General features: G+C 42.6%; 1 long non-coding RNA gene across 1 annotated transcript; it reads left to right on the top strand.

Annotated features, from left to right (window-relative positions):
* Positions 1 to 1,014: 1,014 nt before the first annotated feature.
* On the top strand, positions 1,015 to 25,614 carry LOC118093166 (uncharacterized). Its single transcript, XR_004693605.3, has 3 exons — positions 1,015 to 1,227; positions 23,561 to 23,663; positions 25,481 to 25,614. It is a non-coding gene; the product is annotated as an uncharacterized LOC118093166 (long non-coding RNA).
* Positions 25,615 to 26,466: the final 852 nt, after the last annotated feature.

Genomic DNA, 26,466 nt, shown 5'->3' on the forward strand with positions numbered 1-26,466 from the left:
TGAAGGAACTACTCTGTTCATTCCTTCCACAAATGACTATGATGGGAGTGCACTGGGGAAATAATTTATTGTGATTAAAAGCTAGACTTGTTAGCCAAAGCAAAATATCCCCTCCCTGTTTCTCCATCACCTCCTTCTCATCTGCACCCCTCCCCTCTCAAGCTCTGGGTGTTTCCTGAGTCAATATGGTTTTCATTCTCAAGGTGGGAAAAGGAAAAGAGTGGGAAGGTTGTGTGTAGGGATGGGAGAGAGATTTGATTCAGTTCATATTTAAAAGAGAACCTGCCCAACCCACACTTTCTGAAATACTAGGAGAACAACAAGAAGAACAAAAAAGTCATCTGTTGAAGTTTGCATTTCTCTGAATTTTGCAATGCCAGGCAATAATTTTCCAGCCAGGTAATATGTATTCCTATACTATGGTAAAGTGTCTATATTTATGCCTATAAGAGGGTAAAGTGCCCATAAAAATGCATATGTTAGTGAAAATAACACACAAAAGGGGGGATTGCTTTGCAAAAATGTGCATGTTGGGTAAAATTCGCAGTAAAATGCAGATGAATTTACAGAGATACTTAAAAAAATTTCTGACATTGAAATATGAAGAACTGAACTTAAGGCTGGAAAAATGAGAAGCTAACAGAAACAAAAATTTGACACTCGTCCCTTGTTGTGTGTTTAACTTTTTGGAAATTCAGAAGCATAATAACTGCTTTTACGATTCTCTGGTCAGCCTCTAGACACTTTGTTAATGGCATGATCTGACTTGAGAATATGGGAGTCTTCCCCCAAATCACCCTCATTATTCTGGGGACGCATAGAATGATGAACTTCCCTACTGAAAAGTAGCCTGCACATCATCATCTTCATCTGAAGTTGCCTTTGTAGAATGTCATGTGATCACCCCACACGCAACTGGTTCTTTGTTCCACATTGGGTAACCATTGATTAAAGCCTCGGTTAATGATTAATTAGCTGTTCGTATACAGTTGATGAGTGGAACCTATCTGCTGTCACCTGGACCTGGGTAGCGTGCAAAGTTGCTATGCAAAGAGGGCTCTCTATAATGCTTCCTCGCTCCCCCTGGCTTGCTGGTCTGGATCCAATACTTTCATGACAGGCAGGAGCAAGAAAACCAACGTTGCTCTAGCAAGTTTGTTGGAGAAGACAAAATGAGAAGATTGTGCTCAGAGTTACACTGAATTGGATTTGGAGAGTCCTGCTCAGGTGAGACATCTGATGAAGGTCAGAGGGGAACAAATAGAATTGTGATAAGGCCAGCAAAAAAAGTAAATTAATTAAAATTTAAAATCCTGTGATCTTTTTTTTTAATGAGGGGTGGTATATAGATTATGCAGCCATAGCTATGTTTAGGAAAGTTCCACTGCCCTCAAAGGTTTGGGGTATAATGGCCTGAGGGAGGGCATTCCTTCTCCACAGAGGTGTGTCTGACATCTTATTTAAGTAGCATTTACTTTAATGTTGTATTTTTACATTGCTGTTATCCACCCTGGGACCTTTCAGTGAATGGGAGGTAAGAAATAATAATAATAATAATAATAATAATAATAATAATAATAATAATAATAATAGTCTATCAATCCACCTATTTATCCATTCATCTTATGAAAGCAACAGTTGCTGTTATTATTACTACAGTAGGTTTCCAGGGCTTATGGCTGGAAGACGACAATGATTTTCTCTACTCATAGGTCAAAACCTGGAACTTTCTTGTACTAGAGTTGGCCCTGAATTTTGCCTAAAGGAAAAAGTTCAAGGCAAAGTAGATGTTGATTAGTGATGGAGTTCAGGGTGTGAATTTTTCCAGTTCACAATTCTTCACTCCAGCTTGAGGCAAGCTCAGACTTTGCAGTCTCCCCCAGCCCCAAAAGGTGTATTTTACTGAAAAGCAAAATCAGGAGCCTCCTCCTTCACCTCGTGTACTTTGGCTCTCATGCAAGTAAAGAGTTCAGGAGGAATTTTGAGGCTAATGGGAGATGCAGTCTAAGACTACCAGATGGTGGAGGAAAAGGAGATGACCCATTCTGAAGAAGTACACTATATTAGTAATGATATGGAGGATAATTATAATACATAGGAACACGGGAAGCTGCCATATAGCCAGATCACTGATCCATTTAGTTCAGTATTGTTGACACTCACTAACAGCTATTCTTCAAGGTTTCAGTGAGGGATCTACCTGGGGAATGAACCTGGGACCTTCAAGCAGATGTTCTACCACTGAGCTATAGTCCTTCCCCAAAATTTGCACACCACATTTGCAGGCAAAGTGCCCATTTGCTGGAGTGGAGTAGCCCCTACCATGGCTGAGGATTTGATGAATGGCGTGGAAGAAATACACACACACACACACACACACACACACACACAGTACATGTCAAAAAATGCTATCTGTCTATCGATCTGCACATAAATAAATACATGTGTAAAAGAAAATCATCTTTGGTTTACCTTTCCATCTTCCCAGGGATAGGCAACTTCATGGCAGGATGAAGAAAATGAGTTTATTACATTGACTCTAGCAAACGACTCGGGGATCTGGATGAAGCTCCTTGAGCTATGTCAACATTTTCTTGAAAGATATCAGAGATTATTTGATGTTTACTTTTTTAAGTACGGGTATTTGTAAGTTTTTTTAGGGGAAAAAAATGCCAAGGAGCATTTTATTACATTTTAAAATGTAATTCCTGATCCCAAGGTGCTGTCTATATAAATCTCAACAAACCTACAAAATCACTATCTATATTAGATCAGCAAATCCTCTCAGGCCCAGCGCTGGGCAGTGTGTTAAGAATAAGAGGCAGAAGTGAAATTCCTTGGTAATAAAACTTCTGAGCCCTGACAAGTGTATGGGAATGCCATTTCGTGCAATGATGCCTGGACTTTCATATCACACCGTCCTTTATTCTATCTGTTCTGTTCTTCTCCCCCTTAACCTCAGTTTCTTAACTGCACAGCTTGCCAGGATCTCAGGGAAAGGAAATATACTTAATTCAAGGTTCTGGTTTTATCCTATAAAGCGTACGGGGGGAATCTCAAACCCAGGGGTTGAATGTGGCCCTGAAAGACTCTCTATCTGGCTCTCAGAACTATCTTCAGGCCACACTACTCACCCTATTTTTGCTTGTCCTTGAATGTGTCCTTAAACTCTTGCTTGATAGTGGCTTTTGCTTGTCTGGTTGGCAGACAGAGGTGTGTGTGTGTGTGTGTGTGTGTGTGTGTGTGTGTGTAGAAACTAGCCTACAATGCAACAGTAAAATTGCTCTGCCCACTTTCTCCTCTGGCCCCACCCACCATTGGCATGTGGCCCTCAGATTGAAAAAGTGACACACCATTAAACAATGCTGCTCCTCCGCCCACTTTCTGTACATGCGTGCTTCTGTTCCTCTACAATTCCCTCATGAAAACTGTATAACTGGTATAGTACCCAAATTTCATGACTTTACTTGGGTGATTTCCTGGGTCAATGGGGTTCCAAACAGATCCCCCCACCGAGAAACAATTAACATGGAAATAAGTGCCAAAGTTCCACTAGAATTTTGGAAGTGGCATCTGAAAGCTCAAATATAATGTGGAAATTAACAGTTTGGGAAAGATCAGAGAAACGGAATAAACTGCTGCGTGAATGCAACTTTGTTGACCTCTTCCAACTGGAAAGAGAGTATATGTATAGCCAAAGGGAATATTTTGTTTCCCTACCTTTAAACCCTCTTGAACTTTTTGAGCAAAAGAAGAAATGATGGTTCTGGTAGGGCTATGCTCCCTTTATTGGACTTGGGGCCAACCTCACCACCCTCTGTAGCCTCCTTTCAGGGAGTGGTGGAAATATTTTTGCAATGCATTGAACACGGTAATTGTAAACATGCTGGAAAACGTTCTTCCTATTTTCCTGCAGCTGCCTCTGATTCAAACTGGCGACCTTAGCAAAGTAGCAACACGTGTTTATTGGGGGAAAAAAGAAAAGAAGAAGAAGAAGGAAAGAAAGGCAGGCAGGGAGGGAGAGAACAGAGGGATCATCTATCGCTGGGATGAAAGACAGAGACAAAATCTCCAATCTGTAATGCAGATTTATTAACAGTCATTCACTGGTTTTCACTGAAATACTCTTCACATAACCTTGACTTTATTAAGTAGTCCTTAAGGTGCATTTTGAAGGCAGATAATGAGTTTGGGGAATAGGCTTATCTACATCAAGCTAATCTTTAACAGCTTGGAAAGGAACTTGGAGGAACTTCTTCCACTTCACCCGGAATCACAGTCATTCTCATATATATATATATATATATATATATATATATATATATAATCAAGAGTGTTTTTTTAAAAAAAACCCACAAAAACCTGTCATCTTTAATAGGAAGAGTTTATTGAGCACAACTCTGTTTTTATAGGTCCATACACTGGGGAAAGAGGGAAGAATTAGGAGGAAAATATGGATGGGTATTGGATTTGCAATAGTGTTAGATATTCCAGCAGTAACAGAAAAATGTGGGTAAATACAGACACATGAACAGTAAGGCACCATACAACCCATAATGTGCAATTCCAAACACTGCAGTTGGCAAAGCATATTTTGAACTCTTGGTAATATATTGTAGGATAACAATATTTTTTCCCAGCGTTATTAGCAAAGTCACCACCTTGCATTCCAGATCAGTGGAGGAGGGCTTTTTCATTCCATTCCGTTCCATCTAACAACTAACAAAATGAATTCCAGGAAGGACAAATGTAAGGTTCTATACTTAGGCAGGACTAATCAGATGCACAAATGTAGGATGGGGAACACCTGGTTTGACAGCAGTGCATGTGAAAAGGATCTAGAGGTCTTAGTAGACCACAAGCTTAACATGAGTTGACAGTGTTATGCAGCAGCAAATACTGAATAACAAACTAACTAACGCAATTCCAGACTGCATCAAGAGAAGTATAATGTCCAGAACTGGACACAATTTAAGAAGGATATTGACAAGCTGGAATACATGAAGAGGAGGACAACCAAGATGATCGAAGGTCTGGAAACCAAGCCTTATGTGGAATGGTTGAAAGAGTTGGGTATGTGTATCCTGGAAGAAAAGAAGAAGAAGAAGAAGAAGAAGAAGAAGAAGAAGAAGAAGAAGAAGAAGAAGAAGAAGAAGAAGAAGAAGAAGAAGAAGAAGAAGAAGAGTAGTAGTTTGGATTTGATATCCCGCTTTATCACTACCTGAAGGAGTCTCAAAGCGGCTAACATTCTCCTTTCCCCTCCTCCCCCACAACAGACACCCTGTGAGGTAGGTGGGGCTGAGAGACTTCAGAGAAGTGTGACTAGCCCAAGGTCACCCAGCAGCTGCATGTGGAGGAGCGGGGACACGAACCTGGTTCCCCAGATTACAAGTCTACCGCTCTTAACCAGTACACCACACTGGCTCTCCCACACTGGAGAAGAGAAGACTGAGAAGTGATATGATAGCCATCTCCAAATTTCTGAAGGTTTCATATAGAAGATGGAGCAAGCTCATTTTGTGTATCTCCAGAGGGGAGGACCAAAACAATGGATTCAAATTACAAAAAAGGAGATTCTGACTATGGTAAATATTAGGAAGAATTTTCCAATGGTAAGCACTGTTTGACAGTGGAATAGGCTACCTTGGAACGTAGTGGACTTTCCTTCATTGGAGGTTTTTAAGCAGAACTTGGATAGCCATCTGTCAGGGATTCTTTAGCTGTGATTTCTGATTGCAAGGAGTGGAAGAAATGACCTTTGGGATCACTTCCAAATCCGCAATTCCACAGTTCTACTACATATTTTAGGAAGCTGCTTGTCTCTTCTATGCATCTGGAGACCCCAATTTGGTGTGATGTTTCCTGAGATCGGGGAGGAGGTACGGTATTGGATACCTTTGGGCACTATTTTGAATTAGGATGGCAGACTGAACCTATCAAACCTGCACCAATGTTAACCAAATTTTGTATGCTGGTTCCTGTGATCAAGGTGGATACAATCTGATTCAAGATGGTAGACTGAATTATTCAAAACTGCATGCATTTAGACACCTCTTACAATATCACAACTAATTTTTGTGTGGTTCCTGAGGAATAGGTTTTCTTCTGTGTCTGGCTACCAGTGACATAATTTTGAATCAAGATGGCAGATTGTACCTTTCTAAACTGCACTGGTGTTTTTTTTCTGAATTCCTGATCAGCATTGTTTACACGGCTGCTAGTAGTAAATTTATAAGCAAAACAGAGCCTTTCCTTCATTCACAATAGAGGGGGGGATGCTTAGCAATAGTTTTGGGGGCGAGAAAAGTCTCTGCATGAAACATTAGCAATAAAGCTGTTACAGTGGAACCTCGGTTTACGAACACCTCGGTTTACGAATTTTCGGTTTACGAACGCCGCGGACCCATCTGGAACGGATTAATTCACTTTCCATTACTTTCAATGGGAAAGTTCGCTTCAGTTTATGAACGCTTCAGTTTATGAACAGACTTCCAGAACCAATTACACCCATGCTTCGGGTTAAGTATGCTTCAGGTTGAGTACTCCGCGGACCCGTCTGGAACGGATTAATCCACTTTCCATTACTTTCAATGGGAAAGTTCACTTCAGTTTATGAACGCTTCAGTTTATGAACAGACTTCCGGAACCAATTGTGTTCATAAAAAGAGGTACCACTGTAATTCCATCCTGTTTCAGTCTTGCTGGCACTCTGACATAGATTGTTCAATCTCCTTGCACTCAGTGCTTTTCCATGTGTTTTGCGCACTTGTGTGTGTGTGCGCGCGCACGCACACACACACACACACACACACACACACACACATGCATTGCATACTTTTTTCAATGTTTTTCAATGTATTTGCCTGCAAAGTATGCCTGTTGTGTTAGTTGTTCACAGAAAGTATACATTCATTTTTTGCACATGAAGAGTACATTGAAAAATTCAGAGGAGTGCACAGTCTGACTGGGATTTGCATTAAGGAGTGTGAAATTGGGTCGGTCTGTCCGAATTAGAAGGAATGAGACAGATGAATAGATCGATGGATAGATGGGCAGATCAAAACAATTCCTTTGCTAGGAAAAAAGCCTGTGTAAAACCCAGTACATTTTTGCAAATTCCAGGCTAGTTGGCTTTTGAACAGATGTATCATTTGAAGGCAAAGCCTCATTTGGTCTGGTGAGCTTGCCCTGGTTTTGAATCCCAGCTGCTGGCGTACAAAACCATAAATTGGCTCGGGCTTGCTTGAACGACTCCTGAACTTTTCAGGGAACCTTTCGATGAACCTGCTCTGGATTTTGGGCTGGGGGGGGGGAGGCGTGCTCAGAAGGCAATCATGAAAGCTAACACCAGGTGAGGTTCACTCAGAGCCAAACGTTTTCATGAGCTATGGGTTGGGAAAGGAAGGAGGGGGGCATCTTTCTAATTAGAAAGCAGAGTCTAAAGCTAAGAGACATTAACAAGCCCTGGCTACTGTCTGACCAGCAGTAAATCCCAGAATTGATTTAGTTCTAAGTTTCTAAAAAGTTTAGTGCACAAGTGCATAGTAGCGTGCTCTTTTTTTGAGACATACACAGAGAGAGGGCAGGACAACTTCTTAAAAGCTCAAAGGGGAGTAGGGGAGAGGAAGCTCTTGTAAGCAGACCCTCAGAAATGCCATTTTGATTTAACCTTATTGTCCTAGAAAGGAAGGATTGCATCTGCAAACATACCTTTCTTTGCTGCTTTTGTCAATAGCAAAGTTGTTTTGCTAATGGTTATCTGCTAACAAGTCCTTGACCTGCTTGTAAACACTATTTTTTTTTTGCCGGAAAACCTCAGGCCGTGGCCTCGGGCCTTTGCGTCAACAACAAGAGATAAAGTGACCACAACTTAACCTGCTCTGGCCTGGAGTGCCCTCTGCTGCCCCTTGACCAAGTGACTTTCTAATCTGTGTCCTTCTGAAAGGAATGGGGAGCTTATAAGGGTGGGCCAGAGACTGGGGAAGATGCATTAGCTAGAAGGAAATCAATTTCTTTCACAATCTTTCCCACCCGCTTTCAGTGGGAAGCACTTAATTGAAAGTGGTGGGTGATTAAATACCCAAGAGTAGGATGGGGTGTCTGTGTTTTGGGGAAAAAACACTTCCCAAACACCTTGTTCTTTCATTCACTCCCACTATAAATGAGAACTGCACATGCTAGGATCCACCCGATACTATAATTTCTGCAACCAGAATATTCAAGATTCTGCAATCAGAACAAATACAGGGCACTTTTGGAGGAGAAGAATTGGGAGAGGAAAATGAAAGGAAAATCAAGGCTGGCCTTACCATGAGGCATTCATTGGGTTTCAAAAGCAAATTGAGAGGGGCAGAAGAATGCTTATCCACTTCCACTATCCATTGTTACTTCCTGCCACCCTACAATTTCCATTCTACCTTTGGAGGCAAACTGACACTCGTCTCTGGAATCTCAGCAACAGGGAACTGTCACTTCAAATTCCCCAAATTAAACATCTTTTGAAATTAAAGGATTCAAAAAATTCATGGAGGATATGGCCCCCTGGCGCTCCGGCGCCCTAGGCCACCCAGCCTTGCCGTAGGGCCAGCCCTGTAGTCAGTCAGTCAGTCAGTCAGTCACACTACATACTCACACTACATACTACATACTCAGGAGGCAGTGATGGCCCCCAAATTTAAAAGGCTTAAGAGGTGATTAGACAAATTCATAGAGAATAAGTCTTTAAATTGCTGCTAGCCACAGTGGAGGCTATGTTCTGCCTCCACAGTCAGAGCAGTGTGCTCTGGCAACTGTAGATCAGGGAGAATGCTCTTATATTCAGATCCTGCTTTGCAGCCATCTCACTGACATCTGGTCAGCCACTGTGAGAACAGGATGCTAGACTAGATGGGTCATTGGTTTGACCCAGCAGGCTCTTCTTATGTGCCTTGATGGCAAGAAGCTTCCTTGCTTTGTGGTCGAGCACCTGCTCTGCATGCAGAAGGCCCAAAGTTCAATCTGCAAGTAGAACTGGGCAAGTTTCCTGTCTGAAACCCCGGAGAGCTGCTGCCAGCTGGGGTTGTCAGCGCTAAGATAGATGGGTTGACTTTGTCTAAGACAGCTTCTTCTGTTCCTACCATGGAATGAGCCCTTAGGAGCTATATCTTCCATGTGTTGAATTGTGGAGTAATGGGTGGCATCAGATGCAATTTCTGTGCATTTTCTCTATCACGGTAGGGTCGGAAGCTATAAGCAGAAAATGTGGAGCACCCCAGAGCTTTCCTTGCTAGCAACAAATAAGGAACATTCCACAGGGACTGTAACTGGATTCTCTAAGCATATTCAGGTATTGGAGTATATTTCACTGTTATATTCATATTGTCAATAATGGGACCTTTCTGCGGGAAATGAGGACTCTTTCTGTAAACATAATAATATTTGGAAGGGAGTGGGGGAAGCACAGCAAATGTTGGACCACAAAAAAAGAAAAAAAAATTGCTGGAGTATTCCCTGGTCAGCAAAAACTTACCCAGGGAATGCTTAGTTTCATTCAGTTTGCTGAATCAGTAGTTTTGCGTGTGTGTTTTTTAATAAAAAAAAAAGGCATGACTTTTCAGATTCATGAGGGTACAGAAGGCAATCTTCATATTTATAAGGACAAGCTGTCAACTTGTTTTCCATAATTTATAAACTCCTTAAAAAAAGAGGGGGGGGCCTTCACTTTCCTACTGTTGGAATGATGGAAGTGACCTGTAAATGCAACAGGGGAGACTTAGGGCAGGACCCAGCCAGATTTAAGGACTTCAAAGACTCTTTAATGTCACTGGAAGGGTTAAGCATGTGCTGAAATCCCTCCTGCTGAGATCAGCTTAAAAGTGCATTGCCATGACAGTATCATGCCTCTGCTTTCAGTGATGATGATGATGAGCCTGCTTTTCTGAAACCCCTTAGAGCAGCCAACATTACAAAACACAATAATCAAAGAATTACAGTTTAAGAGTTTGAAATTAATCAAAGCATAGTGTAGCAACAACAGAGAGAGTCTTTTTGGATTGTTGGCCTGTGAACATAAGAAAAACCCATTAGCTCAACATCCTGTTCTCACAGTGGCCAATCAGATACCTATGGTAAGTCCACAAGCAAAAGCTGAGCACCACAGCACTCTGATGAAAAAAAAAAGGTAAAGGTAAAGGACCCCTGACAGTTAAGTCCAGTCACAGACGACTCTGGGGTTGTGGCGCTCATATTGCTTTACAGGCCGAGGGAGCAGGCGTTTGTCCACAGACAGTTTTTCCAGGTCATGTGGCTAGCATGACTAAGCCGCTTCTGGCGCAACGGGACACCAAAACCAGAGCAGAGCATGGAAACGCCGTTTACCTTCCCACCGGAGCAGTACCTATTTACTTGCAATTTTGGGCGTGCTTTCAAACTGCTAGGTTGGCAGGAGCTGGGACCGAGCAACGGGAGCTCACCCCGTCGCAGGGATTCGAACTGCCAATCTTCTGATTGGCAAGCCCAAGAGACTCAGTGGTTTAGACCACAGCACCACCCGCATCTTAGCACTCTGATAGAATCACTGAATTATAGAGTTGCAAGGGATCCCAAGGGTAATCTAGTCCACCCCCCTGCCATGCAGAAATCACAGGTGAAGAATCTCGGACAGATGGTCATCCAACCTCTGTTTAAAGCTCTCCAGTGAAGGAGAATCCATCAGTCCACTTTATCAAAGGCCTTACTGAAATCCGGATATGTTACATCCACAGCATCCCCCTGAGCCACCAAGCTTGTAACATTATATATAAGATTACTCTGGCATGACTTTTTTTTTTGAGAAACCTATGCTGGCTCTTAGTAATCACAGCATCCTTTTCTCAGCATCCTTTTCTCCACTTAGTTTAATTATTTGTTCTAGGACCTTTCCTGATATTGACCTAAACTGACCAGACAGTATTTGCCTGTGTCCTCTTCTCCCCACTTTATGAAGCTGGGGACAACATTTGCCCACCTTCAGCCTGCAGGGACCTCACCTGTTCTCCAAGGCTTCTCAAAGATTGCAGAAAGCTTTCTCAAAGATTATTATCCCCCACTTGCCAATCCCCAACATCCTGCCTCTGACAGCGCTGTCCTGATAGGGACGAAATCCTGATGGAAAAGGAAAAGGAAGCTAAAATTGCAAGAGTTTGCATGTTTGTCTTTGATCGGGAATAGCAATCAGCCAAGCAAATATGGTATTCATATCGCTGTTGTTTTTTAAATCTGTGAATGAATGAGATTACATTGTTTTTACTTTGTTTTGGTCTTACTTGATCCAAGTTAAATAGTGGGCAGCAAGGCAAATTATGTAGTATTTGGTGGAAAATCTGGAATGGAAACAGCCCTGAATGTGATGAATACAGGTATGGACAGAAACATCTGCCTTCTTGCACCCCTAGTTCTCAGTGAGGTCCACCTGGTGTGGACACTGACATCCTTTTGGCACCAGGTTAGGATTTTCCTCTCCACACAGGCATTTAATGGAATCTGAAAAGTCTTTAAACTTGATTGTAAATTGATTAGAGACCTGCCCTGTGTTACGTTTGCACCACTAGAGCACACCTGGAATGCTTTCAAATATTGCAAGTGTTGAAAGAGGACTGGGAAGTCCCAGGTTCAAAACCTCATCCATTCCTGAAGCTCATTGTGTGACTTTAGGCTGAGAGATACTGGCCTATTCTGCCTCACAGACTGAGAGACAGAGCAGGGATAGGACTACCTATGCAGACTTGGGTTCCTGGGAGAATATGTAGGCTGGCAGAGAATAAAAATAAAGTGGATCAAATTAGCAATACTGGTAAAACTTGCAGCTACCTGACTTGTAACAGAAATCTAGCCTGTTCACAATCCCCACCTGCATTTCAAGCCTTGAGTCTGAGTCACCAACACTGTAATATGTTCATAAATAAAAATAAGATTACAAGTGAATTTCTAATTTCCCCTTTTCTGGCACCTACTCATGCTCAGATATTCTTCACCTTAACCCTGTAAGACAGGCATCCCCAAACTGCGTCCCTCCAGATGTTTTGGCCTACAACTCCCATGATCCCTAGCTAACAGGACCAGTGGTCGGGGAAGATGGGAATTGTAGTCCAAAACATCTGGAGGGCCGAAGTTTGGGGATTCCTGCTGAAAGAGTTGCTCCATGTTAACCTAGTCTAGAGGTGGGCCTTGTCCTGCATGCAGCAATGCTTTTTTGGGGAGGCACATAAAAGTGGGTGTGGCCAGTGGTGGGTGTGGCCAGTGCTGGCAGTGGGCTGGGTTATTAACACACACATTCAAGTCACTCATTTGACTCCTAACTTTTCCTGCCACGGAGAAAGGAACCTTGGCTGCATTGGGAATGTTATATTCAGTGGATTATGTTGAAACTCACTACAAGCCGAGTTAACATCCCTCCAACATTTCTTCGATGAAAAGAGGGACATCCCATTCCATCATGATAATTTTACTATTTATATGCCACATATCTTACTGGGTTGCCCCATCCACTCTGGCCAGCTTCCAGCAAATATAAAAACATAATAAAACGTTAAAAAACTTCCCTATACAGGATTGCCTTCAGACGGTTTGGGGGGGGGGGTCAGATAACTCCATACCCTCCAACATTTCTCCAATGGAAATAGGGACATCCTAAGGAAAAGTGGGTCATTCCGGGATCAAATCAGAAACCGGAATGGCTTCTCTAAATCTGAAAAATAGGGACACTTGGGGGGTCTGGAGTGAATGGTTAACAAATTTTATTTTTGAAGAGGCCTGGGAGTCTGCATAAAGTAGTCACCAACTGGTCCTGACAGGCCACATCTCTGAGTCAGCTCTCCATACCTGTTTGCCAGAAAGTTAATTCATAATGCATATATTACATCCCCCTCATTCTGCCCGGACACTGAGGTCCAGTGCTGAGAGCCTTCTGGTGGTTCCCTCACTGCGAGAAGCCAAGTAACAGGGAACCAGGCAGAGGGCCTTCTTGGTAGTGGCACCCGCCCTGTGGAACGCCCTCCCACCAGGTGTCAAAGAGAAAAACAACTACCAGACTTTTAAAAGACATCTGAAGGCAGCCCTGTTTAGGGAAGCTTTTAATGTTTAATAGATTATTGTATTTTAATATTCTGTTGGAAGCTTTCCAGAGTGGCTGGAGAAACCAAGCCAGATGGGTGGGGTAAAGATAATAAATTATTTATTATTATTATTATTATTATTATTATTATTATTATTATTATTATTATTATTCAATGCAGTGAAAATCGCTGTTCCTGCATTGCTATGGTTAGCCCCATTTTTCTTCCAGACTGGTAGGAACTCAGCGACAAAAGATCGCTGTTAGAGGGGATGGTAGTTCTATTACATTTCTATAATTTGCAAGATGCAACATGCAGAACTGGGATCATTATGATGAACTGCTAAAAATACTCTACATAAATATACCAATCCATCCCCATAGTTAAAATAATCTCAAGTCTCCTATTTTTCTTTGTCTACTTTCCCTTCATTGGCACATGCTTTCCCGCACACACACACCCCAAACAAACATCCGCCATGATTAAGTCAATTCCTTTGGGATAGTAACAGAAGTGTAGAATGAAATGGCATTTTGAGTATCACGTAAAATGTATTTTTAAACTCTCCTCAAGCACAGCAGAGAGTAGAAATGCATGATATTTTTCATCTAAGGACATGTGCTAAGCAGGGACGCAACTATTCAGCTAAAGTTAAAATAATTTCAAGTAGCCTTGATTGAAAGGAGAGAGAATTAAGCACATGCTTACTCTCGTTAAAATAAATCAGACTGAATGGGACTTAACCTTTGGGGTGATTGTGTTCTATATTTTCCATGTTCTTTTGAGTTTGGCTAGCACTTCATCATTTGTAATCCTAACAATATTAGTATAAATAATGATACAGCAAGAGAAATAAAGATTTGGATGATACTAATAGAATAATTAGGAATGACCATTTAAGACTCTTAAATTTTGCTCTTTAGCTCAGATTGCTGTGACTAAGGAGAATGGACCACTTTTCCTTTCTCTCCCTCCCCCCGAATCTTTAAGTACTAAGGCCATCATGCATGGGCACTTGGCAGGATATAGAGCATATTTTCACCCACACCAAACCCCTAGCTTTATCTCTCTTTGTTGAAATCTTACAAGTCCTGACTACAGAGCTGTGTGGATTTACAGGCACAGAATGGCAAACTGGGCTCATCAGCATGCTGCCACCATCTGACAGAAGAACTCACCTCCATCTGGGTGACAAAATGCACATTTCCTGGTTGGGACAGAGGGGCATAATGTGGGATGGCTTCATGCCCTTGGGGACATCTCAGATTGCACCTTTGGGAGCTCAAGATGTGCTTGTCATACAACTCGGGGACAATGAGTTTGGCGAGAGGAAATGAATTCACCTCTGTCCAACAGCTGTTACCAAACTGAATGCTTTGCTTTCAAAGTACCTTCAAATGTGAATTGTCTGGTTGGAGCTCCTTGAGAGGCAAGTTTGGAAGAAGGGCCACAGACAGACCCTCCCCAGGTAAATGGGCCTTGGGGGGAAAATTAGCAAGGTGATTTGGTGGAATGAGCAGACACATGACAGTTGGGTGATTCAAGATTACACCCAAAGATGCAACTGTGCAGGTACATTCATCAGTGACTAGCAACAGTCACAACAGGTGACTGTGGACATTCATAATAGCTTGATGGAATGCTTGCAGGTATAATGGGTCTGGGGGCAAGTTGGCATGGGTCACCAATGCAAGGGGCGGAAGAGGCATTGGGCTGGGTCTTTACAAGGGAACAGGTGGGGGGGGGCAACTCCAGACCCATTCCAGGGGGGGGGATCCCCTTAAGGAATCTCAGAGGGTAGCACTTCCTGTCCAGATGCCCAGCTCAGGGTCTGAAGGATCATAGCAGCCCCTACCAGGATCAATTAGGGATCCTCAGTTGCAGCTTTTGCTGTAAGGGGACCCCAAAGCCTGGTGTACCCCAACTGTTTGTCAACCAGCATGTGGGCTTTCTGTTATCCTTCTCTTGGTCCCGCCACCCTCTCAGGACACTTGGTAGGGATGCAGGAGAGAACCCTTTTGGCAGCTGCTCCCAGACATTGGAACTCCCTTCCTAGGAAAATTAGACTGGCTCCCTCTTTCTTGTCCTTCCATTGAAAATACGATGAAATTTTTGTTCCAACAGGCTTATGGGAACTGACTGTTTTTAAGGAAAGGGTTGGTGCTGTGATTTTTTATTGTATTTTTCTATTAATGATTAATCATTTTTAAAATTATTGCCTTCCCCCCCATATTTTTAGCTATTCCTATTATATATGTAAGCCGCCTTGAGTACCTGTCAGGGGGGGGGGGAGGTGGGGTTAAAATAAATATATAATAATAATAATAATAACAACTGATGTTTCCATTTTGGGCTTTAATGCTGTGAGAATCCTGTTGTGTCCAGGGCTGATAATGGTATGCTTCTTATCATGCCTTCACCATAAAACATGACAGCATGTATGAACATCAGATATTCAAACAGTAAAATGTGTAAAGCTATTTTTCTATAATTGGTCCCAGGGCAAGGGGTTGATCTCACATATAAAAGCCTCCTGATATACTCCTGGACAGCTTTAATTAGGGGACCGAAAAAGAAATTGAACTTTGGAAACTGTGATGAGACCATGCCTTTAAATAAAGAGAAGGGGGGAGGGAGAAGGAGAAAGAGGACATAATCATATTGACCTTGAACTCCAAAATACCCTGAAATCAACTGATTTTTACTCCTTAAGCTCCTTAACAAGCATGGGGATTAAAGATGAGCTGTGTAGAACGCTTCATATTAGATATAAATGATAGCGGACAATAGAAAATTTATCCAAGGTTCCTCCAGCAAGCATGCGGTGCAAATTCCATTTCCCCAAGATGCAGCGATATCACATTGCAATGTAACATGGAATCGCTGACATCAATATACCTGGATCAGTTTGCGAGAGCTCAAATGAAACAGAGCAAGTTTTTTGTTTTTTAAAGTCTGTCATTTCTTAATATCATCAGTTCAGTTTAATAATTTAAAAGTATATGAGACATTTGAGACATAATTCATGGTCAAGGACCACAGTAGACTACTAACATCCCGGAGCCCTCTAGCTGTTTTGGAACACAACTTCCATTGCCCACCAGTCCAAAACTGCTGGAGGACAGCAGGGTATACCGACAGCCGGTGTAGTGACTTGGAGAAGGAACTGTCTTCCTCCTCATAAGAACAGAAGAAGAGTTCTGCAGTGTCAGGCCAGTGGTCCATCTAGTCCAGTATCCTGTTCTCACCGTGGCCACCCAGATGCCCATAGGAAGCCCACAAGCTGGACCTGAGCACAAGAGCTGCTGGTGCTCAGAAGCATAGTGGCTGTTAATAGCCTTATTCTCCATGAATCTGCCCTCTCCCCTTTTTCAGAGGATCCCACCACCCTTCCTTATTGGTGGTGATGGCGGCAAAGCAACTTTCTTTTTAGACAAGTGGGAGATTGAGTTACATCAAACAATGTTGCCTCCTGAAGCAGCCATGTGAACACATTCTTTTCCCTGTGCCAAGTTACTTTAAATTCTTCTACCTGGATCTTCTACCCCCCCCCTTCCTCAAGCACATAAAAGAAAGCTATCAAGTTGCTCGATCAATGTTAGTTTATTATTGCTTACCCAAGTGTTTAATAAACCCGTCCCTACCTTGGACGTAGCTTTAAATACTTCATTGACTGTAACAAAGCAGCTTTTCCCACTCAGACCAAAGTGGGCTGTATAAACTATAATTAAACACTCATTACCAGCTCTGCCGGTCAAATAACAGAAGGGAAGGTCCATTATGTGACTGGCGGAACCAGCATTTAAAAGGGGATTATTGTTGTCAGAAAAATCGCTCAAAAACAAACAAAGAAGGAGGGGAAATTAAATAGAGGGGTTTGCAACGGAGTAGGGTATGTTTTGCTCTGTTTGTGAGTCTGGAGTTTCTGCCTTTGTAGACAATTACAAAGGGAAAGAACAGAGACGATGGGAAGGAAAGATGGTGGGTGAGACACCTTGGCATTAAGTTGGTCTATTGGTTGTCGGCGTCTAGAGGAGGTGCAGAGTTGGAGGGAGGCAGCTGTCACAGGAGCAAAAAAGGGCCTAAGGGTTGTAAGAAGGCATTGTTTTCTGTTCCACTCTGCAAACTTTGTTGGCAGTACTGTTTCCATTCTACTGCAGTTCATTCACTGTATAATTTATGTAGTTAATTACGTCACCAACCTTGTCATTACATCATTCCACCCCATTCGTTTTGGTGCAAAGGAAACACAAATCAGGGAAGGGGATATAATCAGTGATGTACTGTTTGTGGACTGAAAGCAATAACAATAGAAAATGGTGGTCTTATTTGCTGGGTTGGGTTCCATTCCAGACATGGTATGAATAAGCAAGCATTGGCAAGTTCTGCTCCTATTTCCATTTTCAGCTAAATGCTCCAACATGCCTGATAAAGGACTGCCACAAACCAGACTCATAGGTTGAAGATATCGAGTTTCTGAGCATGGAAGTTATTTTAGTAATAATTGTGGCATATACACATTGCAGGACCCATGCTCCATGAATTTATCTAATTCATTTTTTATAGCAGTACTCTTCTACCAAGGGTCCCCAGATGTTGAACTACAACTCCCATGATCCTTGACCATTGGGCTAAGCTGGCTGAGGATGGTGGGACTTTTGGTCCAGCTACATCAGGGGTCACAAGGTTGATGAAAATTGTTTTACAGCCCCTGTAACATCCTACAGGCACTCAGACAAACTTTATTACTTTATACTTTGTTTTTCTCGCTGTATGTTGAGGTGATATTGCTTAGCTTTCTGAGGGGCTTTCTCGGTTCCAGAAGTATGGGCAGCTAGGGAAACTTAAGTGTGCAGGAGAAATGCTTGCTGGGACATCAGGGAATATACAAAACAGCCTTGGAAACTGTGTAACAACAAGGTAAGCTCAAAAACCCATACTGACTGGAATTCTAAAGACAGTCTAAAAGAAAATCTGACATGCCCTGAATATGAGGAAGAAAAATGAAAGAAAACTGGAGAGAATTTGGAGGGCGGATTTCAGCACAACACTACCTAAATCTAAGACTTTACCACCCTCAGCAAGGTCAGTGAATGGTTCTGTCCACAAATGTCCACCGATATCCCTGCTACTTCAGATCACGCAACATGGTGGGCTTGCATTTTGCTGGAGACCAGCCTGCAAAAAGGACATATTTAACAGTTTATAACTGTCCCAATGACAGTGTGTTCTAATTTAAAACTCCTGTGTAATACTTGTTGGGAAGTTTTAATATCGAAAGGGCAGCCAAGGTCTTCCATGAGAAATTTCTCGACAGTGAAAGAAACTAATCCTTTTTAGTAATGTTTGGCTCCGGCACTGCAGGAGCTGATCTCTGATTTCATATTTTATATCCATGGTTTTTGTTAATGAAATTTTCTCCTTTAAAGGCTAACCAGGCAGATAGGAAAGGGGGTGGTGGAGGAAATTAGCAGATACTTCGCAGTGAATCTTTGAAGTGAAATTCAAGTAGCAAGCCCGAGGCACACAGTATGTAAAACCCAACTACCAAAGTTTTCAAGAGGGGGGTTTAATCTGTTTTTTCCCTTCTCAGGGGACTGGTGCTATATTAAATTCTTGGGTTTGGAGGAATCAGTCAACTTGGCATCAGGAATCAACTTAGCAATTTGCATCTTTTGAGAAAGGATTAGTGTATTCAGCTGCTTCCAGGGTATGTCTGCCAGTTGGCACCAACAAGGCCTTCAGACCCCAGCCTCTTGCTCTGTTAGTTAACCTGCACCTTCATCAGGAAGGTGGGATTCTCTTTGATACTGTTGCCTTAGGGGAAGAGGGACATTAATGCAGCGACACTGAGGGTAAGTTTTCAAACAACTAAGGATGTAGTTGCCTGCACAAATCTATTTTCTTTTATACTATGAGGTGGCATATTGCATCGCCCACTATTCTGAGGAGATTTAGATGTTTCTTCAGGGTATGACCTGTTTGCCCTGATCCCTTAACCTTCTCCTACTTCTGGAAGAAACAGTCACTCCTTCTCCAACTAAAGAAAACAATTGTACTACCTCAAGTCAATTGTCTCCTTCCTGGCCAATCCTCATTCTGTCTATTTTGGTTTAGATGGGAGACATTTTATTTTCCCTGTGGTGACGATCTTTGGAGCAGAGGCCTTAGCTTGGTGATGGAGTATTTGCTTTCCATGCAGAACATTCCAGGTTAAATCTTCAGCTTCTCCAGGTGTGGCTAGGGGAGACCCCTGTCTGAAACTGGGGAGGGCTGCTACCAGTCAGTGTGGACAATAGTGAGCTTGGTGGGCCAATAGTCTGAGTCAATTCAAGGCAGCTTCCTGAGTTCCTTTGAAAAGTCAGCCTAATAGGTACTTGTGTCCACTGGAAGTATGGTCAATTTGTCAGGAGCTTCTAAAACAAAGCAAAACCGGAGCTGTGTCCCAAGGCAACCTGCCTGGGTTTTATCTCTGTTTGGTGTCGGGAATGAAACTCACAACAGGTTTGCAAGTTGAGAGAAGATTTACATTGAACCTGAAGAACCATCACCTGCCTTTGACCAAAAGGGAGGCAGCAAGAAGATCAGTCTACATATCCTCTGTGGATTTAATCTTTGCAAATCCCAGTATGATCTGATCTGATTTCATGTCCCTGACGAATGAGCAGATCACAGTTCGGTCATTCATCAATTTTCCCAAATGTTCCAACACAGTTTTGAAAAAGCCAATCAACATGCATTTCAAAATGTGCATTTAGAGAGACTTGTAAAAGAGCCAGTTCTGCAGATTGAAGCAGTTGAGCAGGCACATTTAAGATAAGACAATCCTTCAAGTAAACTGAAGATAAGAAATAATAATAATAATAATAATAATAATAATAATAATAATAATAATAATAAACAATATATATTGGGTTGTGTCCAAATGAGCACTACTCAGAGCAGATACATTGAAGTTAATGGACCTTATTAACTTGGGTTAATCAGTTTTGGTATAACTCAGTTAAACTATCAGTTTCAGTATAACTTTATTGAATACAACCATTTTTCCTAATATTTCTGGATGCCAAATTAGATGTTGGAATCCTTGTCTGGATATCCTGATTCTTAACATTTGTTTTAAAAGCATCTGTGAGGGCATCTCAAGTTGACAGAACCATAATGTTGGGAGGAGGGTGTTAATCTTTTGCACCATGCCATTTCACCACTATAAACTGCTCCTCTCCCCACTGTTATTTGCTCCCTTAAGAAAAAAAAAATGCATGTACCAGTGGGGCAAAAAGAGCTTGTGTGGTGTCATGGTTAGAGTATTGAACTAGGACATGGGAGATCAGGGTTCAATTCCCCATTCGGTCATGAAGCTCACTTGTTGACCTTGGGCCAGCCATGGACTTGTAGTTTAACTTACCTCACACAGTTATTGTGGAGACTGACTGAAGAAGGGGAGAACCATGAAATAATATTTTGGAGGGATTTACATTTTAAAAAAATGGCAGAATGGGGGAAGAGTTGATTAATTCCTCACCAACTGCCACCATCCCAACCCAATTCAGAAATCCCAAAGTTGTTCTGAGAATACTTTGCATGTGATAGGAAATCTGTTCAGTGACCTCCGATGTCTTGTCTTTCTTGGCCCCTAGGCTTACAAACCAGCAGAGGAGTTATTGCTAGGTTGGGGTGAAAAGCACTTGATCTTCTGTTCTAATGGAGTAATGAAAAAAGCATCCCCACAATAATTGTGCCAGGAGCTTCATTCTGCTACATGTTTTGATAGACTGGGGGACCCTGGTGACAAGTGGATGGAAAACAGCAGGAGGGCCAGCATGTCCCAGCCTGGAGCATGATGGGAGAGAAGCAAGCAATTGGTACGTGATTTTATCTGTAGAAGACACCACATCTGATACATGCAGATGTAGCACATATGCATTGGAGAGAAGCATGTGATGTGCTCGGCTTATAATGTACACAGCACATCCATTCAAGCTTTCTTTCCATGAAATCTAGGGTGTGTGTGCCCACCTGTGAAATTTGTTTGCAGGAAGTGCAGCCTAAGATCAGCAGGGTGTAGAAAGTGTTGTAATGACAAGTTTGATGTTTTCAGGGAAGTCGGTGGAATCAGGGAGAGAGAGAGAAAAATTCTGGCATGGCCAGGTAAGTTAGGAGTCAGCCAAGAAAGGGTGTGGAAAGACCCAGAGGCACTGAAATACTTTGGGAGAGAGCCATGTGGTTGAAAATGGAGAAAGAGAGAGAAAGTAAAGATTCCCTCAGAAGTGGAGTGCTGGAGTATTTTGGAGCCTAATTTGTACACGAAATTAAAAGACGCCTGCTTCTTGGGAGAAAAGCAATGACAAACCTAGACAGCATCTTAAAAAGCAGAGACATCACCTTGCCGACAAAGGTCCGTATAGTTAAAGCTATGGTTTTCCCAGTAGTGATGTATGGAAGTGAGAGCTGGACCATAAAGAAGGCTGACCGCCGAAGAATTGATGCTTTTGAATTATGGTGCTGGAGGAGACTCTTGAGAGTCCCATGGACTGCAAGAAGATCAAACCTATCCATTCTTAAGGAAATCAGCCCTGAGTGCTCCCTGGAAGGACAGATTGTGAAGCTGAGGCTCCAATACTTTGGCCACCTCATGAGAAGAGAAGAATCCTTGGAAAAGACCCTGATGTTGTGCTATAGTCCATGGGGTCACGAAGAGTCGGACACGACTAAACGACTAAACAACAACAACAACAACAATTTGTACCCTTACGCCATTTTCCTGAATCCCCCTCCCCAATATGCTATTTGCCCCACCTTTAAAAGGAATATATGGAAGATTTGGTCACAATTCACCCACCATCATTTTTAGTTTGGCCCTTGGACTGGTTTAGTCACACACATCCAAGGAATTCTGAATAATATAGTCCTGTGAGGAGGGTTAGGTTGGTCCAACATGTCTGATTTCAGTGGATGGACCAAATATATTTGGGGTGGGAAATATTTCTGTGTGTCTATGTAGGGATGAACAAATCTATCAAATTTTTGTTTCTCTACATTTTTAATTTTTCCAATTTTAAACTCCATTACCCATATTTCAAAATTTGTGATTAGTTTTTTTTACAGTCCTCATTAAAATTCCACCAGAAATTTAGAGCGAAATTCTCCTAATAAACATATTTTTGCAGAGCAATTTCCCCCAGTACAATGCATTTTTGTATGATCTTTCCACTAACACATGCATTTTATGCACATATTAGCCCAGTACAGTGATACCTTGGTTTAAGAATAGCTTAGTTTATGAACAACTTGGATTAAGAACGCTGCAAACCCAGAAGTAGGTGTTTTGGTTTGTGAACTTTGCCTTAGAAGCAGAACATGTTCTGCTTCCTGTTGAGTGTGTTCCATTTGTAAATTGAGTCCCCCGCTGCTATGGGAAAGCATGCCTTGGTTTAAGAACGCTTTGGTTTAAGAACGGACTTCCGGAACAGATTAAGTTCATAAACCAAGGTACCACTGTATACGCATTTTGTACACATTACTTGGCTTTTTGGACATCTGACCTCCTCAGATATTTTATTGGAGGGGTGAAGGGACCTCAGTTCCTAAGAGTTGGCTCCTTTAGTTGGGTTAATGGACACTCTTGGGATGCAAAAGGCAGCCATAATATTATAAGATTTAGACCATGAGATGAACATATAAACACTCCCTTGAATGTGGCATATATGAAGACCAATGTCACAAATGTAAAATTTTGATTTGCCATTCAGTGACGGGGCATTTGGTTAGAGGGAATTAACTGGCAGATGCATTTAGAGCAGAGGTGAGGAAACATTTCACCCTGAGGGCCACATGCCTTTCTGGACAACCTTGGAGTGGGGCACATACCAGAGGTGGGCAGGGCCAGAGGACAAATCAATAAATGCTAATTTTGCCTTTTTAGAGTGGACTGCTTTCTTCTCACTTGCACACCCCTCTCTACCCTCGATTATGAGAGTTCCAAGACACATTCCAGCCAGGCGAAAAACCTCAAGGAATGTGTGAAGCAAAGCTGGTGAGGTGTGTAGCCTGAGGAGGGTTTGACTGATGGGAGTGTGGCATGGCATGATGTATGGGCTGGGACGAGTCCTGAAGCCCCGACAGAGAGGGCTTTGTCCTCTGGGCTGTAGGTTCCTGCCCCTGGCTTAGAGAGATGTGACCAATGGCATGTTTGGGAATGACACACGCAGAGCTGGCCCACTGAGGAGGCAGGGTGAAGCAGAAACACAAGAGATGGTGCCCCGCCCACCCCTGCTTCCGCCATTTTGTGGAATGCTCCCACCTCTTGCCAAGTTCAATGAGAGGGGGAAGCATTCTGGTGTGTGCCAGAAGTGGGGTGGGGGTGGAGTGTAGTGGGGGAAGCACATTCCCATTCCGCCTCAGGTGGTGAAACGGGATGGGCCACCCTTTGACACATAGCAGTGGTGCTTTCGAAGCAAATGGCATTTTCTTGTCCCTCTGCTGTTCAGCTTCTCGGAGATGGAAAATCGTGGTGTGCAGCTCCCATGCGTTCTGAGGAACTAAGGACAGCCCAAAAGCTTGCATAGTCACAGACAACTGCCCAAGTATAAGGTAACTTTCATGTTCATGTGGCAACAACTACATCATCCGAGTTTTTAGAATACACATACACATCTTTTAATATCTTTGCACATGGCAGCAACCTTTTTTAAAAAAAGTTCATAGACAAATATTATTCCGTATCTTATTGAATAAAATATATTTTATAAAAGCTGATGGAGACATATTGGCTCAATAAATTCTGATACTCTATTCAGAGGGAAAGTGGCAATAAAAATGCTGATGACGCGACGCCCGGAGAATATTGAATGCCATTAACATGTTATTTCCTCTGTTCTGATATTGCTGTCATGTTCTTCCCCTTGCTCTAATCTGTTGGTTAGGAAATCCCCCCTTTCCCTTCCTTGCTTGCCTGAATGAGAAAAATGGCATTTTTAGTGCTTTAAATTACCCGCTACTGGAGGGATGATCACAGATACAATGTAATGTGCCAAATCGCCAAAATTAAAACAAGGGTTGATATTCAGCAGGGACATGAAAAGCAGTCTTGTATCGAGTAGGGCCATTTGTCCATCTACTTCGGCATTCTCTGCACTGACTGGCAGCGACTCTCCAGGGTTTCAGACAAGGGACCTTCCTAGCCCTATAAGGAGATGCTGGGAATTGAGCCTGAGGCCTTCTTTATGCCTAAACCACTGAACCTCTTGGGCTTGCTGACCAGAAGGTCAGCAGTTCGAATCCCCGCGACAGGAGCTCCTGTTGCTCCGTCCCAGCTCCTGCCAACCTAGCAGTTCAAAAGCACGTCAGAGCAAGTAGATAAATAGGTACCACTGCGGCGGGAAGGTAAACGGCATTTCCATGCGCTCTGGTTTCCATCACAGTGTTCTGTTGCACCAGAAGTGGTTTAGTCATGCTGGCCACATGACTTGGAAAGCTGTCTGTGGACAAACGCTGGCTCCCTTGGCCTGAAAGCGAGATGAGCGCCGCAACCCCATAGTCACTTTTGACAGGACTTAACCATCCAGGGGTTCTTTACCTTTACCTTCTGCCTCTACACTACAGTGTATATTTGCTTCGAGTGAAGATGAAGCACCAAGATGCTCCTTCATTCACCTCTCATGCCCACCCCCAGGCTCTCAATCAATTAAATAATTTGTAATTGATTAAACAGCTGCCTTTTTGCCAGTTGATAATCTGACTGATCACTTAAACTTTGCATGGGACCCAAACATCAGTGGAATTGCTTTTGCCAGTTGTAGGGTTATTTCCTTGTTGGGTGTGTTTTGAGTTGCTGAAGAATGAATAAAGTAACCTGTCATTTAGTCAGCTTTGGAGCTGCCACACAGCATCACCAAGGAAGGAATGCCATCTTGAATAATTTCTCTTTCTCGTTTCTTCTTTCACACCAGAAATAAAATAACCTAAAGCAAAATCAATTAAAGGACAGGGTCTTTTTTGTAGTGGCATCCTCACTGTGGAATAACCTCTCCAGGAATTTGCCTAGCACCTCCTCTATGTTCTTTTTGGTGTCAGATGAATACCTTTAAATAGTGCAATCCTAACCATGTATACTCAGAAATCCTATTGAATCCAATAGGACTTACTCCCAGGTGAGTGTAGTTAGGATTGCAGCCTTCGGTCCCCAAGCTCTTTAGGCTATTATACACACTTCCTTAAGAGTAAGCCCCATTGAACTCAATGAGCTTACCTCTGAGTAAACATGTGAAGGATTGGGCTACCAATTGTTTATCCTATCTCTGATGCCATTGTGGTGTAGCGGTTGAACTAGGACCTGGGAGAACAGGGTTCAAAGGTCAATTTAGCCATGATGCTCAGTGGGTGAACTTGGACCACTTACTATCTTTCAGCCTAATCTACTACACAGGGTTGTTGTGTCGGTTAAGTGATTCAACGAGGAAGGAGAGGACCGTGTCTGCTGCCTTGAGGTACCTGGAGAAAAAGGTGGGATAGAAATCCAGTACTTAAAAGAAATGAGGAAAAAGTATGTGTATTTGTGTGTGTGTGGGGGGTGTTGTTGTCTTTGATTGCTTTTTCTTGATTTAAGTGTGTGTGTGTGATATTCAACATTGTCTCATATATGAGCTTTCCAAGGAAGACTGATCAATGGGCAGCTCTATCAATTAAATAACCCAGAAATACAATAATAATAATAATAATAATAATAATAATAATAATAATAATAATAATAAATCAGTGCAACACTGGCACTTCCAAGAAACTGCCCCCTTTGTTGCTGATTTCACCCTTTTATTTTTTTTAAAAAATAAAATAAATGTAACTTTAAAGGCTCCACCATCAGATTCTCCACGGCTGAGAGAGGGTGGAAAACTTTCTCTCCCCCCTTCTTTTTCCCGTGGCGCATGGTCCCAGCTGCATGACACCGTTCATGAATATGCATGAAATCAGATATGACATTGCCCCGCTCCCATTAATAATCTTGTCATCTGACTTGTGCGGCATAAAAACACAGCCTGTGGCATCTCAGAGTGAATTGGGGGGGGGGGGAGCGAAGGGTGGGAGGAGAGAGAGAGAGGTTGGTGGAGGGAGAGAACCAGTCTTGTCTCCTCTCTTTAAAAATTGGGATTAAGTGCTTGCAAAATTTGGCAGGAAAATTTAAGAAAGGGGAGGGTGCGGACGAGCGATGGGGTGGGGGGAGAGAAGCAAAGTCTCTGTGAATGTGCTGGCTTGTTAGACGCCCCAAAGCAGTGGGTGTAATGGAATGTGAGCTGACCTTGACTAGAGCCATGGTGGGTATCTCCCCCCCCCTTTTTGTGTGTGTCAAAGCAGCACTTGCAGCCGCGGTTTGGATTTCGGGCTTTCCAGTCATCAATCA

Source organism: Zootoca vivipara, chromosome 13, assembly GCF_965207765.1.
Source record: "Zootoca vivipara chromosome 13, rZooViv2.hap1.1, whole genome shotgun sequence".
In the NCBI taxonomy this organism is placed as follows: Eukaryota; Metazoa; Chordata; class Lepidosauria; order Squamata; family Lacertidae; genus Zootoca; species Zootoca vivipara.